The sequence below is a fragment of the Macrotis lagotis genome, chromosome 8 (genome assembly GCF_037893015.1).
Source record: "Macrotis lagotis isolate mMagLag1 chromosome 8, bilby.v1.9.chrom.fasta, whole genome shotgun sequence".
Classification (NCBI taxonomy): Eukaryota; Metazoa; Chordata; class Mammalia; order Peramelemorphia; family Peramelidae; genus Macrotis; species Macrotis lagotis.
Genome location: NC_133665.1, coordinates 11786879 through 11801689, shown reverse-complemented (window position 1 = coordinate 11801689; position 14811 = coordinate 11786879). Strand labels below are relative to the sequence as shown.

The following is a 14811-nucleotide window of genomic DNA, read 5'->3' as shown; positions in this document are numbered from 1 at the left end:
AGCTATAGATCCCACCAAAAAAAAAAAGAATGAAATAAGTTTTCAATTGCACTTGTCATGGAGATCTTCAGTGGAGCTCTATTTCTTCAGGGAAAAAAAGGGGAAGTAAAGCCTAGCTAGGCAAGGGAACTGGAAAGTCATCAGGAGGCTTCAAGCCACAGTACAGTCCAGGTTCTTTACCAGCTAGAAAAAGAAACATAAAAGCTAATGGAAGAAAATAAAACGCTAAAAATTAGAATTGGACAAATAGAAACTAATGAATCTAGGAGACACCAAGATTCCATTAAAAACAATCAAATAATCTAAAAAAAGTGAAGAAAACATAAGATGCCTTTTAAGAAAAACATAAATGCCATGGAAAATAGATCCAGAAGAGATAATTTACAAATTATTTATCTACAAGAAAGTCTAGATCAAAAAGGAGCCTGGAAAAAATATCTTTCAGGAAATTATCTTGAAAAACATCCCTAATATATTAGATAAAGAAGACACAAATCATTCTTGAAAGAATACACAGAACACCTCCAGAAAGAAACCCTAGCATAAAGCTCCAAGGGCTATCATAGCCAGATTCCAGAATTCTGAAATATAGAGAAAGTGCTACTATTGTTCTATATGAAACCATGAATGATCAGACTCTAGAGAAGCAAGGAAAGAAAACTGATGTTAAGCAAAGTGACTAGAACCAAGAGAACATTGGACACATTAACAACATTGTAAATTGATCATCTATGATGAATACAGATCCTCTCAGCAGTTCAGAGTGCTAGGACAACCCTAGGATATCTGTTATAGACAACTTTATCCTCATCTAGACAAAAATAAAAACAAAACCATAAAAACACAAAATTTGAATGAATTCTTTTCACTTTTTAAAAAATTTCTCTTGTTTTTCCTTCTTATCCCATGGCTTTATTTCTTTTCCCTGATTCCTCATATACAAAATGACTAATATAGACACATTAAACATAAATGTACATGTACAACGTTCATTTAGATTGTTCATATATGGAGAGGTGGTGGGGAGGGGAGAGTGGAAGAAAATTGTGTAACAAATATTCAAGTGGATGAATGTTGAAAAAATTTTATAACATGTAGTTGGAAAAATAAAATATCAATAAAAGATTTTAAAAATTGAAGCAATCAAAAATGAAGAGAGATTTGACACTTTTTGAGAACCTTGAAAAATGATAAGTTGCATTAATACTTTACAAATACTTTACAATGTACTTCTTGCACAAAAACTCTTTCTTGGTAAGATAGTCACTTATTCAGTTGGTCATTTGTAAATGAGCGACATGGACTAGATGATCTCCTGGTTACTTTAGAGTTCTACATCTATTTTTCTAATAAGAGTAAGTATTGTTGTCTCTATGAAACCTAATGTCATCATTACTAATCATCTTGCCTAAGGTCCTACCAGTGTTAGAGTTTGAACCTGAAGGCAGTCACTTTTCTGATATTATTTTTTCAATATTTGTATTACATCACACTAAAATATGTGCTAGGATGAATCATTTAGATCAGTGGTGTCAGACTCAAATGGAAATAAGGATCACTCAACTTTATATAAGAATCCCTGAGGGTAACCTATTTACTTAAAAATCTAATATTAATATTATTTGTATTTCATCATATTTTTGTCTGTTTTTTAAAATTATCAATCAGTCTTGGATACTCTGTTGTATTAGAAGTGGCATGTTTGATGCCTCTGCTATAGGCAATGGAGAACCATTGGAGGTTTCAAGCAGGGGATGACATGATGAAGATTAATCTAGTGGAGGACAGATAGAAACAGCACCATATCCTATTATAAGCAAGAACAGTTGGAGGCACTTTAAAAAAATCTATTGCAGGGTTATCATTGAATCAATATTGCACATTGAATCCCATGGTTGAGAAAGAGTTACATGAAAATCCTTCTTTGGAAAAGTGAAATCCTTTTTCAGGAATTGGTTCAATATATTTTTTTTTTCCAGCATTGGGGAGGTGTGAGTCAAAAAAAATTGGAGTCTGACCAAATGATCCTATTTTCTTTTTGAGTAAAACATGAAAGCCAATGAGGTTTTGTATAGATAACTAGCTTTGTAGTCAAGAAAATTAGTTCAATTCTTCTAACTTGTATGACCATGACCTTATTTCTCAATGATATCTTAACTAGTTTAGATGCTATAAAGAAAGTGTTGCTCCGAGCTGAATTAATAGATAAAATATTTTACTAGCAGCTCTATATAGCAATGATATCACTGATCCCTATAATATGAGAGTAACTCCTTTAAGAAACTGAGAATTTTCTGTAGTAGATGCTTTATCTATTTTATAGACAGATAAACTAGTTAATTGAGACAGGAAGGGTAGACTGCAGGGTGTGGCAATTAATTTACTCAGAATGTTGCTAATAGAAATAAGAACAGGGTTTGAATTCAGATCTTGATTTCATTGCAAACTCAAAGCTCTTACCACTTTATTAAGTTATATTTTATTGTGAATAATTTGATTATATCTCAATTAGATTCATATTTGGAAAACTAATGAATTAATTATAAGATCACTTCACTTTGTACAATATCTGACCCTAAAATGACATAGATTTTTGTTCACTGAAGTACAGTATAGTGTGATAGACTGAAATATGTAGTCAGGAGACTGGGGTTTTAATAATAACTAGGCTGTGGTCTTATTGTCAGTTTGTCAGTTGGTCAGTCAGTCAGCACTCATTTACTAATTTATTAATGTTCCAATAACTAAGAAAGACTGGCACTGCTCTCAAGAAGTTTACATAAGAGAGGGAAGACAATATATACAGGAAAACAGAAAAAGGAAGAGGGAGGAAAATATTGGAACCTTCTCCAGAATTCCAAATTTCAGCCTGTTGAGAAATGAAGACATGGTTGTTCTGTGAACCCTCTAAAAGTGAATGGGAGGGAGAGACTGCAGGGGCAGAGGGCATTTCCAAGGTCTGAATTACAGGAGTGGAGTTATTTTTGTGGATAAAGAAGTTTCTAGGCAATTTCTTTTTTTCTTTTTTACTGCACTGGCAATTATAACATTGAAAAGTTTAAGGTGCGGCTAGGTGGCAAAGGGGATAGAGCACTGACCCTGGTGTCAGTAGTACCTGAGTTCAAATCCGGCCTCAGACACTTAATTACCTAGCTGTGTGGCCTTGGGCAAGCCACTTAACCCCATTGCCTTGCAGAAAAAAAAGAAAAAAAAAGTTTAGATATACTGTTGTCACCAATCAGTCAAATCCTGGCACTTTGTCCAGTGTTTCTGAAATGCTATGGTGCCTCACTGATATAGGAAGACCCATATCCATAAAGCCAAGGACTACCACAGCACCCAGGTCATCACCAGAAGTTCTGTTTCCTAATTCATCAGGTCATGGGTTGATAACAGTTGTGGTAAAGGCAATGCACAACATTCCCATCACTTTAGTAAAAATAATGTAGAAGTCATGCCATCATATATATGATGATGTGGTCCTCTTCAAAAAGGAAAACTATAACTACTACTACTACTTATGGGACATAATGGAGATATCTGGAGTGAAGTCTGGCAAGAAACCATAATATAGCCTTTTAGATAAGTGATATAGCTTTTTTAGAACCTCAATTCTTTCATGAATAAAATGAGCATAAAACTTCTACTTAGCTATATTGTAAGTTTGAGAGGAAAAGTGCCTTCAAATATTTTTTTAATTTAAATTTTTTAATTTATTTGTTTTTCCAACTATATCCAATGACTATTTTCAACAATCATTTTTTGCAAGGTTTTGAGTTTTACATTTTTCTCCCTGGCTTCCTTTCTTCCACCTTTCCCCTGACAGAAAGCAATCTAATATAGTCTCTACATGGGTAACTGTGCTAAACACAGATCCACATTAATCATGTTGTGAAAAAAGAATCAAATCCAAATGGAAGAAAAAAATTGTTAGAGAGGAAAAAACTCTTAATGTATAAGACAATTTGTAAAAATTTAATATAGTGAGGTTGTCCTGCATTTAAACTCCACAGTTCCTTCTCCAGATAGGATAATTTTTTTTGCATCATCTGACTTATAGAATTGACTTTGATTATTGTATTGCTGAAATGAACAAAACCATTATAGTTGATCATCACCCCATGTTGTTGTGTGAATAATGTTCTTCAGGTTCTGCTCATTTGACTCAACATCAGCTCATGTAAGTCTTTCCAAATTTTTCTGAAGTCCTGTTCCTCATGATTCCTTATAGAACAATAATGTTCCATTATATCCATAAACCACAATTTGTTCAGCCATTCCCCAGTTGATGGGCATTCCCTCAATTTCCAATTCTTCACCACCACAAAAGGAGCTGCTATGAATGATTTTGTAAATGTTGGGGTTTTACTGTTTTTCATGATCTCTTTGGAATACAGACCCAGTAGTGGTAATACTGGATCAAAGGGTGTGCACAGTTTCATTACCCTTTGGGCATAATTCCAAATTGCTCTCTAGAAAGTTTGGATCATTTCACAAGTCCACCATGAATTAATGTCCCAGTTTTCCCACATCCCTTCCAAAATTGATCATTTTCCTTTTTAGTCATATGGATCAATCTGATAAGTTTGAAGTGGTATCTCATATTGTTCTAATTTAATGCTGTACAAATTTTAACAGACTATGTTGCATTTGACAGGCATATTTATGATGAAGTGTGTGAGTGGGATAAGGTCTGAGATTTCTTCAGTAGAATATTATAGATAGCTGAACTGTGCATTGTATTTCTTCTACCCCTCCTCCCCTGACAAACAACTTAATGTTACCTTGACCAAAATGTAAAGAGTAAACTGACCCTGTCTTTTCTGTATTGAAGTCCAGATGCATCTACATTCCTCATCCTGGAGGGGGAGAACCTGTCTCTGTGTGAATTATATGCTTTTTCTTTAGATTAATTTACACATCTAGATTGTAAAGGCTGTATTCCTCACTAATGAGGATGGGTCAATTGGGGAGGGGGGGCAATCACCTTATGATAAATAGACTTTGGATCCTTTGTTTCAGAGCCTCATTTTCCTTATTTTAATGTAGTGGGGCCCGATTCTCAAGAATTAAATAAAACTTTTCTCTTTATACCTTGAGAAATCTCTGAATTTTGTTAAATTTGTTCCCCTCAGGTGTTTCCCAACTAAGACTGGTTCTAGGACAGGAGAACAGTCATCTGTAACTGGACCTATATTTGGAGTCTTTCCAGGTTGGTGAGGACTACTGACTGTTTAGAGTCTAATTACAGATTCAAATTCAGATGGTTTTTTCCTCAAGATCATCAAATGATAATTTGACCATAGCTACTCATTCTACAATGAATCAAAACATAGAAGGTTTGTGAGTTATATTTGTAGGAGAAAATATCCTGTATTGACAAAATCATCGAAATTGTCAATATTGAAATATCGAGCATAGAGTGATTTGGGTTTAAAAAAGTGTAGTCAAGTAACTGTGAAGCACAAAAAGAATCACTGGACTCCTTTAAACCTTACTTTTTTGAAGTCTATTTGATAACAACAATTGTGCACATGTGTCAAAAGGAGCCTGGTCTGTGTACATTCAATAATAGCTTAGCCACAGCAAGGAAGATGATTCCCTCTTTCTTGCCATACCATTCTCTCTTCCCCTACAAATACATAAGCAAGGGAAGGTTATTCAGTAAAGACAATCAAATTGCTTTTCTCGGCAGTACAGTGAAAACCAACAGTGTTCTCCTGCTGAGAAATCTGTAGGGAAGATGTTGAAATTACCAGGATGTTATTGAAGCAAGAGTGACAAGGCCACAACAGTAGCATTATTATGACTATCTGATCTGGAAGGTACCCATTCTTCAGTTCTACAAATATTTTCCAGTTCATATATTTAGAGAAGGAAGACATTTTGGAGGTCTTCTAGTCCTACTTCCTTATTTTAAAAATGAGGAAATTGAGTCTCATAGAAGTTAAGTGACTTTCCCAAGGTCACAACTAGTAAATGGTAGAATAAGGAGTGTTAGCCTAGGCCCTCTGAGAGTTAGAGACAACTAATATAATTATATTTAGGGTAGTATGGTTTTGATCTCAAGAGAAGTGGATTTGACTCCAAATGGAATTTGGAGTCCTAGAATCATTGTTCCAATTTCTGTCTCTATTATTTCTGACTTATGTGACCAATGCAAAATCATTTCCCCCATCTGGATCTCAGTTTATTTTTCTGCAAAATAAGGAGATTAGACAAAATCTGTCTGGCTTTAAATGTGATGGTCTTACATGCTGAGTGATTTCCCAGATGATGGAAACAGTCCATGTCACTTATGTGATCTGTGCCATTAAATTATGAAGTATTTTTTGGCCTATGTCCTGGCATAGGGCATCCCAGCAGGCAGACAGAGTGTCCAGAGGTTGCTGCCAAGGTATAGTGCTCCTGGTCCATCTTCAATAAATCAGCCTATTTTCTCTTATTTTCCTGTTGGTAGGGGAGGAAACATTGCTTTTATTTTGAGTGTCATTTTATAATTGACACTGGATAAGCAGGTGCCATACCACATGGCATTTACTGAGCTCACATTCTTTGAGTCATGAATATAAAGGGTTACCAGGGACTTAAGCAAGAATAAATTTGATTGTCCCTGTTTAACCCCTGGGAGACACTTGAGCATTGCCTTCCTACATACAGTGATTATGGTAACTGAGAAGAGTGCTAAAGAAATTAGACCTGGAATTCAGGACCTGGAATACATGTACCATTGATTAACACAGGGTAAATGTTTGGATATCTGTGTATTATTTGACTGGATAACTGGAAATCTCATCCAGGAGTGGACAACATGGTGGCTAGAAGACTGAGCACTTACAAGAAAGCATAAAATTATTTGGTCAGTAACTTTTGACTGAAATTATTTTAATTAGAATAGAAGGAACTTGTGTTAGGCACTGTTTAGTATTTTGTTTGTTTGTATGTTTGTTTTAACCAATGACAGTTGAGTGTTAAATTCATTTGAAATGAGAAATAGAGAGAAACAACCAGAAGGCCTGAAGAGGCTAAACTGAATCTCTCTCTGGGAATTCCACCTGCTCATGACAGGGAGTGGATACTCCCAAGGTGATTTGTCTGGACCACATCAGGTATCACTGAAGGAGAAATAAGTTGAAAGTAATTATTTAAATCCAAGTTAAATAAAAATTAGGTTAAGAGAGAGTAGCAATATAGAGAGAATAACAATAGTTCGGGGGGGGGAGAGCAAAAATAATCTAAGCCCACTGAAATCTGCCAAGTAGCCAACTAGTTAAAATTTAGAGATTTAAACCACAAAAAGAATAAAATAGCCCCTGAGGCTGTGTGCTAACAGAACTGAAACCTCTCCCTAATAGGAATAGGAAAAAACTATGTGGATGGTACAGTCTGGCAAAAGACAAGAGATTTTTAGTAGAAAGTTAAGGATTCACAATATTCATTCCAAGCAGAGAGATTCTAAGCCTGTATGTCTACTGGTGGCCTAGTATAGCAGCCCAGTTTAGCAGCCTAGTTTAGCTTGATAATGTTATTTGAACAGTAAATTATATCAGCAGCATTGTGGGTGAAGTAGTAAGGGACCATGCATTTACTAAACACTTACGAGGTATGGAGGCATTGAAATCTTCTAGTTGGAGAAAATTTTAGGCATATGAGTTTCCAAGGCCATGTATTCCCCATTAATCTACTGTGCCCTCTTCTATCCATCCTTGTCCTCTGGATTTGCATAATCCCCACTTGTATTCTCTCTGTAAGGGTTGGTATTTGAATCTTTGGGAGAGTGCATCTCTGGGTCTATGGGGATATTTTCCTTATCATTTATTTTGCTTTTAACAAATATGGTTTGGTTAGTCTGATGAACGAAATGGTTAGGGATCATGAAGGAGTCTAATCTCAGAACCATGGCCTCCAAAATAATGTGGGGGTCCTAGCATCTTGGTTCAAATTTCCGTCTCTTTTCCTTCTGACCACCTGGGGTGGGTAGGACCTTGCCACATATTTAAATAATTAATACTGAAATAATGCACTATAATTTCAAAATGGTTTAGATTTATACAGCATTTTAAAGTTTCCAAAGCACTACACTAAAATAAATTAGCTCATTTGATAATGACAACAGCTCCAAGGAAGGTAGACCAGATATTGATTTCTACTTGACTAATCTGGAAATAGTTTAGCCAAGTTACAGTAATCATTGTATGTAGGAAGGCAAAGCTCAAGTGTCTGCCAGTGGTTAAGCCTAGACAATCTAATTTATTAATGATTAAGTCCCTGATAACCCTTTATATTCTTGATTCAAAAAATGTGAGCTCAGTCAATGCCTTATGGCATGGCACCTTCTTATCCAGTGGCAATTATAAAATGACACTCAAAATAATGGCAATATTTCCTCTCCAGCAACAGGGAAATAAGCTGATTTATTGCAGATGGCCCAGGATCACTACAAATGCATTACTTTCTCTACTATGCCATCCTACCTTTTCCTTAATCCAATATTGTTGATGGGATGTGGGGTGACCAGATAAGCATAGGAATTTGGGGACCACTGAAAGATGAAAGAATTAAAGCTCTCTAGTATCTGAGCTCTGCTCAGGATTTTATTATAAAATATAGCAAAGTAAACAGCTAAAAATCTTTTCCTCTGGAAGGGTCAACAAGCACTTCATGATAGGGTGAATAACAAAAGGCTAGGCTTGATTGCTTGGTAGACACAATCTGAGACAGAGAGGGAAATAAGGAAAGACAATCAGAGAGTGAGAGAGAGAGAGAGAGAGAGAGAGAGAGAGAGAGAGAGAGAGAGTGCACTGACCTGAATAGAGGTCCAACTCAGGTTTTAGGGTCTTGCCCCTTATATGGGCACTGAGGGTAAAAAGGGAAATCCTCCCCACTTCCATGACCAAAACCTGGTGGAAATTTGAAGGCTAAGGGTTGGGTATGTGGAGACAGAATACAGATTTTACATTAAAAAATGAGGCAATAGGAGTCAATTTACATTTCAAGAGCAAAGAACTTTCTACAGCCTTAAGATTCTCAGATCTTAACAGCATTAAAAGATTACAGATTTTGTTTCTGCTATATTCATTATTCTCTATATCAATAGTAGTTCATATAGAATGTTTCAGTTTACAAAATGCTTATGGGAGAAAGCTTTTAATTCTGAAAATAAATCAGTCTGCAATCTGAAATAAGACACATAATTTGCAGAGATAACAATGGATTTGGCATCAGAGGGCCAAGTTTCTGATTCTTGATCCACTACCTAAAACTTTCACTGTTGTTTAATCATTTTCAGTTGCTTTCAATTCTTTGATACTTCATTTGATTTTTGTTTGTTTTGGCAAAGATGCTGGAAGGATTTGACCATTTTTCTCCTCCAGCTCATTTTACAGATGAGGAACAGAAGCAAATGGCGTTTTCCCAGGATCACACAACTAATACATATCTGAGGCCATATTTGAACTCAGAATAATAAGTCTTCTTGATTGCAGTAGCACTGCACCACTTATTGGCCCCAACAACAACTGAAAGACCAAGCTGGATCAGTTGCAACTGAATCAGTTCATTAATATCTTGGGCAAATCATTAACTATCACAGCACCTCAGATGATCATAGATTTAGAACTCTAGGGGACATCAACCCAATCAAATATCCTCATTTTAGAGGTAAAGGTCAAGGATTTTAAGTGACTTTCTCAGTTCATACAGAAAGTAGAAGAGCTGGAATCTGAAACCCATATTTACTGACTCAAATTCCAATTTGTTTCCCAGAATTATACCATTCTGCCTCCCATGTTTGTTCTTCTATAAAGTAAAGTAGACTAGACTGGAGAATTGTTAATGTCTCTAGTTCTTCTATAACCCTGTGATTCTCCTGAAAGATTGCCATCCTGTTGGATATGAGCCAGAGCATTGATGGATAGCAAACTACCTTGTCCTGAGCTCTCATTGATAGCATCAGAAATATTGACCCAAGCTTTTCTAAATGGCTTTAGCATGCCATAGTCAGAATCCACAATAGAGGGAAGTATTGGGGATGGAATGGGTAGGAACAATCTATACCTTTCAAGTTTTCCTATAACTCTATTTGACATCTCTATTTGACTGTTAGATATCTGTCCAAATCTAGAATGATTGAAGGTAGAAGAACAAAAAAGCAATTCAAACAATCAAAGGTCCCCTGGGCAACAATTTTATTATAAAAGGTTTCTTGTAATAAATTATATACTTAACTGCACTTCTTCCTCCTCTCCTATTCCTCTCTTCTTCTCATATGCTGCCTCACTGTCATACATATCCTCCAACTATCAGAGGAAAGATCTCTCATCTGAATTTCTCTATTCAGAAAGTAGGTCTGCCTATAAGAAAGAAGGGAGAGACCTTAACTAATTAAGAAGACTAATAAATCATTGATTTAAAGATTAATTGATAGATTTCTTTATTAACATGTTTATGGAAGTTGTAATCATACAGATGGAGGAAGACAGAAAAGGGAATGAGGGATGGAAAAGGATCTGGTTAACAATCAGGGTACAAAAAAAAGATGCAATGGGATCTTTTTATTCTGTATAAGTCCAAGCTATCTACAGCTTTAATTTGACTGATGGGTTTTCATCAAACTTCTCAAAACTTTGGTGTTGTATTTTTTTCTCTTCCTGCTATCATACATGATTCTTTCTAAGGGAGCCTTCCATAAGGCCCTCACTGAAATGGGGCTACCTGTCTGCTAGCTCAATGAGGTGAGGGGGACAGAGTGGCAGGAGGGATTTGAAAAATGCTACTGATGATCGGCATTTAGGAAAGACACTGCAATTTTGTATTCCATGGGCATGAGGCACTTTTCAGCATTTTGCTCAGATATGCCAAGTGGTTATAAATCACCCTTATGCATCTGTCTCAGTGATAAGTGACTGGGAATTGTGAAGGGACAGGGGAACGTGTTCCCACTTGCAAGAGTTGGGTATGTGTATGGAGGATGGAGGGGGATGCTAGGGAGGAGTGGTTCAGAGTATTTATCAATGCAAAGTAACCTGCATCTCTGAGAGTCTGGTGTTTCTCTCCAGGATCAGTAAGGATCATGTCAATCAACAAGAATTTATTTAGTACCAAATATGTGATATCACTGATGATACAAGTATAGATAACAAAACAATCCCTACTGAGAATGAGTTTATATTCTATTTGGTTAAACAATGGTATACACACACACACACACACACACACACACACACACACACATATAGTATAAATAAAGAAATAAACACATGTATACAATATACTTCTCTTGATCTATCATCTATGCATCAAAATAATCATAATCACTTCAGTTCTTAAGCAAAAAGCTGAAACTATCTTATACTCATAGAATGTAAAATGTCAGGACCTGTCCCAAGTGGTTGCCCACTCTGTATTCACTCTTTAATTGCCATGGAAAATTCTCTGAAAGAGAGAGTATGATGAAGGGGTGGCGGTGAGGGCTCCAAATGCACGTTCCTAGGCACAATTCCATTTTTACTGTCAGAGAGGGGCTAGAATAAATGATTATCTTGCTAAAGAAATGGATGCCCAACAGGGCATATACTATAACAATTCTATAAGGACATATCCTATAAAAATTCTATAATAGGATTGTCTTTTATCCCAAATAGTTCTGTGTTCTCAAAGCTGCCCTGTGTAACTTTCTTTCAAAGTAGTAAAGTGGGTAAAATGGTTCAAGTGCTGAGTCTAGAGTCAAGGAGATTTAGATTCTAATCCTGACTCTGATACATGATATCTATATGACTATGGGTTAATCACTTAAACTCTCTGAGCACACTATAAAATAAAATAGCCTAGATCACCTAAGAGGTCCCTTCCAGCTCTAAATCTATAAATGTATAAAGAACATGCTATGTTAGAAAGTAGATTCTTAAATTAATCAAATATATGCAATCAAACATTTATTTTTGTTTTTTTTTGTAAGGCAAACAGTGTTAAGTGGCTTGTCCAAGGCCACACAGCTAGGTAATTATTAAGTGTCTGAGACTGGATTTGAACCCAGGTACTCCTGACTCCAGGGCCAGTGCTTTATCCACTATGCCATCTAGCTGCCCCCACACAATCAAACATTTCAATGGAGAAATAATACCAATGGACTAGGGTTACATAATCTAGGGTCTAGTAATGAATCTACTATTAATTTGACACCTATTGTTTATTTCTTCATTTGTAAAGTGAGGGTACTGAACTATGCAATGTTCAAGAATGCTTTTAGTTTAAAAAACTTCTGAGTCTACTTCCCTTTTCATATATTCTTCACTTCAGCCAAAGCAAACTACTCTTTATTTTCTGAATACTACCCAAATCCCTGCAAAGATCTGCTCCTTTCTCTCAACTCAACCTATCATAATCCTATCCATACCTTGAGTTCTATCTTACATGATGAAAACTCCATGAAAGCATGGAGACCAGACCAGAGTGTAGTAAAGAGTCTAGTAAAGTAATAGGAAGAAACAAAAAATAGAATCAGTCACTCCCCCCCACACCTCATCTAATTAAAAAAAACCAATAATAAATATGAAACTGTGTGGGACAAATGCCACTTAAATAAGTTTCAGAGATCTCTCAAAGTATGAAGAGAAAGCTTTATTCATTTCTCGAGAAAAGGGCCACAATCAATTAGAGAGATTGAGGCAAAAGCAAAAGGGCCCAAGAATCACATTTCTCCTAACTCAAGCCCCCCAACTGACCCACCTTCCTTAATAAGGAATGTGGTCTTACAATCTAAACACAAAAACTACCCTAGGGAAAGGGGCATTGAATTCAAAGAAAGCAAACTAATCTGGGGAAGAGAACATAAAATTCAAACTGAAACCATATTATCTCTTTAGTCCCAGGAATTGAATGATTCTCCAGACATCAACAGATAAAATGAAGTCAGTTGACTCTTCAACAATATCCCAGAAGTTTGCTTTGTCAAGGGAGGAGGGGCACATAGTTAACCAAATTCAATCTATATTTTACTGAAGAAATCTCAAAACTTTATCCCACACAAAACCATTTGTAATCTTTTACTAACCTCAATGGGGAAAATGAAAGCTCTTTTCTATGTTCAAAAGAGACAAAGTGAAGAAATCCATTGTGTCCTTTCTTAGTTTGGTGTTGCTACCTAAAATAAAGATCAGTAGATAAATTTTGAGTACAGTTTTTTGTCTTTAATTCCTGTTGTGAGTTGCTAGTTCCATTCACATGGAATTGGTTTCTGGGTTCCTTTTCATTTCAGTCTCTGGGATCTAAATAAAGTCATTGTAAACTGAAATGTTTATATTTCAATAACCTGAAATATTCAGTAAACTGAATCCTAGGATCTCAGACTTCCCTAAAATTCATGATACTCTTAAGAGATACTCCCATATGATACATGATAGAGTTCAGGCTTTTTTAGCTCCCTAATGAGAGCTGTGGTTGTTTTGTTCTTCTGTCTCCTGGGTCTACAAATCCTGATATAATCTTTGGGTCAAATCATACCTTACTTAGGATACTGACATTGGGTAAGTCTCTCTGGGATTTGGTTTTCTCATCTGTAAAGTGAAGAGGCTGTACTAGATTACATTTGGGGTCCCTTCTAACTCTGAAGCAATGATCCTGGGGTTTCCTACAATGAACTGTAGCTTCCTTACACAGACAATAAATAAAAATTTAACCAGTTTTCCCTGTTTTGATCATCTTTATGTTCAAAAACTTTTTCATTACACAAAGGTCCATGTACTCTATAGAGGATTTTTTTTAACTTTCTTGGCTTATAACACCAACACAGAAAATTTTGGATAAGGTATATATAATATTGCCTTTATCACCCTCAATATATTCTAAAATGAGCAGCAATTCATCCCTCAAATGTTTGAAAACCTCCAGGGACATTTATATTACATAATAGGAGAGTTCCACTGGCACAACTCACTCCAAAGTACTCTCTAGGTCTACTAATTATGTGTATGTGGAAACTTTTATTCTCATAGCAATATCAGTTCTAAATAGCCTGCTTCTAGGTTTCTTAGTCAAAGCAACTCTAACCTTTATATGGTCTTTCCCTCCAATGAAATAAAGGCAAAGTCCTTTTCCTCACCTATTGCCAGTGTTTTTCCCAGAAAATCCTTTCAGAAAGAAGGGGGAGCAGTCTTTCATCTAAGAATTATCTAAAAGTTTGTTGATTTTCAATCCATTCCTACTTATTACTTGGACCTTCTTTGTGGAGTAATGAGTACCTTAAGTTTATTACCCACTGAGTGAAGTAATTGTTGCTAAAGAATAAATAACATCTGCATCAAAGTGAAGAGTCAATTTACATTGATTCAATGAATACACATGTTGAGGCATTTAGCCTTCTCTTGTTATGCCTTTTCCTTCATTTTGTTTCCCCTTTTCTCTCATTATTCACTTAATATGCTTGTTCTTTGTCCCTTTATATAGTCTCTGTTCCCCCAGACCTCCATTAAATCTTACTTTCAGAAAAACACTTTATTTAAACCCTTTCATACTTAAATAAGGGAGTCAAGAATGGTACAATGGGTAAAGAGCTGGCCTTAGAGAAGAGTTCAAATTCACGAATTGCCATATAAATGTATTAGTTATGTGATTTTTAGATGTATCAATTGCCATCTCCTAATCTCATTTTTCATATCTATATGATATGATAATAATATCACAGGGCTATTGTGAAGTTCAAATAAGATAATATAAGCACATATAAATAAGATGCACTGCAAATTTAAAGTCTTAGGCAAATATGAAGCAGTGCTATTCAATATGATGTACATGATTGATATAATAATAACTGTT

General features: G+C 35.7%; 2 long non-coding RNA genes across 2 annotated transcripts in view; one reads left to right on the top strand and one right to left on the bottom strand.

The window, feature by feature from the left end:
- Positions 1–12906, top strand: part of LOC141495247 (uncharacterized) — a 43237-nt gene extending 30331 nt beyond the window's left edge. The window contains exons 2-3 of the long non-coding RNA XR_012470710.1: positions 5136–5212; positions 12864–12906. This is a non-coding gene — a long non-coding RNA (uncharacterized LOC141495247). The remainder of the gene's footprint in view (positions 1–5135; positions 5213–12863) is intronic.
- Positions 5427–14811, bottom strand: part of LOC141495246 (uncharacterized) — a 35996-nt gene continuing 26611 nt past the window's right edge. The window contains exon 2 of the long non-coding RNA XR_012470709.1: positions 5427–13141. This is a non-coding gene — a long non-coding RNA (uncharacterized LOC141495246). The remainder of the gene's footprint in view (positions 13142–14811) is intronic.